The following is a 2,256-nucleotide window of genomic DNA, read 5'->3' as shown; positions in this document are numbered from 1 at the left end:
GTGGCCTATGCAACCCGTTTCCCAGAAGCTATTGCTTTGCGGAATCCTGATGCAACTAGCATAGCCAAAGCCATGATCAATGTCTTTTCCCGAGTAGGGTTCCCTAAAGAGATCTTGACCGATCAGGGGACCCCGTTTGTATCCAAGTTGATGAAACAGGTTTGTACCCAGCTGGGTATCAAACAGATACGAACAGCAGCATACCATCCCCAGACCGACGGGCTGGTTGAACGGTATAATGCGACTCTTAAAATGACTCTAAAGAAGTTATTGGCTTTGGAATCAAAGAAATGGGAAGGTATGTTGCCCCTAGCCTTGTATGCCATTTGCTGTAAAAGTCAGAAAAGCACGGGGTACTCCCCGTTCGAGCTTTTGTTTGGACATCAACAGCGTTCCTTATTGGATATGGTGAGGGAAAAATGGGAGACAGAGCCAAATACCACTAACCCTGTGATAGAATATGTAAGCAACCTGAAAACCCACTTGGAACAGATACGTACCATAGTCAGGAGTAACTTAGAGAGGGCTCAAGCTCTTTCTAGCCAGCACCTGAGAATGGGTATCTCACGGGACAACTGGCACAAGCGCCGCAAAACTGGAGGCAAAAGGAAGCCCTACCACAAAAAAAGGAAGTATGAATTGGGGCGCCCTCCTGCCAACACAAAGATTGGGCCTCGACGTATTCACACAGTAAGAGTCCGTGGTGGTAACAAGAAGTATCGCGCCCTCAGGTTGGATGCTGGGAACTTTTCCTGGGGCTCAGAGTGCTGCACCCGCAAAACTAGGATCATTGATGTTGTCTACAATGCCTCCAACAATGAACTGGTTCGAACGAAGACCCTGGTGAAAAACTGCATCGTCCTGATCGACAGCACTCCTTACAGGCAGTGGTATGAGGCCCACTTTGCCTTGCCGCTTGGACGCAAGAAAGGAGCTAAGCTGACTCCTGAAGAGGAGGAGATCCTCAACAAAAAGAGATCTAAGAAGATCATGAAGAAATATGAAGAGCGAAAAAAGACAGCGAAGATCAGCACTCTGCTTGAAGAGCAGTTCCAGCAGGGAAAGCTTCTTGCCCGTATAGCTTCCAGACCGGGTCAGTGTGGTCGGGCAGATGGTTATGTGTTGGAAGGCAAAGAGTTGGAATTCTACCTGAGAAAGATCAAAGCCAAGAAAGGCAAATAAATGTCCAGGTCTACAACATAACATCAATAAACTTGTGTTTGAAAAAAAAAAAAAACTTAGAGAGGGCTCAAGAGGCACAGAGGGCACAATATGATAAGAAAACCAAGCTTAGATCTTTTGATGTGGGGGAAGCAGTGTTGTTAATGATGGCATCCTCTGACCATAAACTCCTAGGGCAATGGCAAGGACCCTATATCGTGCTTGAACAAGTGACACCTGTGACATATCGAATAGAACTCAACAAACAAAGAGGGACTTCACAGATATATCATGTTAACCTACTAAAAAACGGGAGGGTCCCCTGCCAGCTGTCGTAGGAAACATAGAGGTGAATAGACCCTTATATGAGCAGTGCATTGATCCTGAATTGCCTGCCTCACTGAAAACTGAGTTGGTCAAATCCTTGTCACCATTACACCAGATCTTTTCGGTGACACAAGGAAGAACCACTTTGTTGGAGCATTCCATTAAAACTCAACCCGGTAAGACAGTGCGGCTCCGTCCCTACAGAGTCCCGGAGGCACGCAGAAATACCATCAGAGAGGAAGTACAACAGATGTTGGGAATGGATATTATAGAACCATTCCACTAGTGAATGGAATTCCCCAATAGTAATGGTGCCTAAACCATATGGGTCGGTGCGTTTTTGCATTGACTTCAGGGAGGTAAACAAGATCTCCGAGTTTGATACCTACCCTCTTCCAAGGGTAGATGAGATGATCGAACGGATCGGGGGGGCTAAGTACATCAGCACCCTTGATCAATGTAAAGAATACTGGCAGATACCCCTGAGACCTGAAGATAGAGAAAAAACAGCGTTTTCTACCCCTGACGGTTTGTTTCACTTCAAAGTGTTACCCTTTGGGTTACACGGGGCACCCGCAAGTTTCCAAAGGGCCATGAATATAATCTTGCGGCCACATGAACAGTATACGGGAGCATATATTGATGACATTGTCATCTATAGTGAAACGTGGGAACAACATCTTATCCACCTGTATCAGGTCATCCAAGCGTTAGGAAGCCATGGTCTAAAAATCAACCCTGCAAAGTGCCATCTAGTTGCCCAAACCG

At 46.2% G+C, this 2,256-nt stretch overlaps 1 pseudogene across 1 annotated transcript; it reads left to right on the top strand.

The window, feature by feature from the left end:
- Positions 1 to 537: 537 nt before the first annotated feature.
- LOC144797655 (small ribosomal subunit protein eS8 pseudogene) lies at positions 538 to 1,237 on the top strand (annotated as a pseudogene). Its single transcript, XR_013603435.1, has one exon. The product of XR_013603435.1 is annotated as a small ribosomal subunit protein eS8 pseudogene (transcript).
- The last annotated feature ends 1,019 nt before the right edge of the window (positions 1,238 to 2,256 follow it).

The sequence above is a fragment of the Lissotriton helveticus genome, chromosome 12, assembly GCF_964261635.1.
Source record: "Lissotriton helveticus chromosome 12, aLisHel1.1, whole genome shotgun sequence".
Taxonomy (NCBI): domain Eukaryota; kingdom Metazoa; phylum Chordata; class Amphibia; order Caudata; family Salamandridae; genus Lissotriton; species Lissotriton helveticus.
This window is presented reverse-complemented; position numbering and strand designations above follow the sequence as displayed.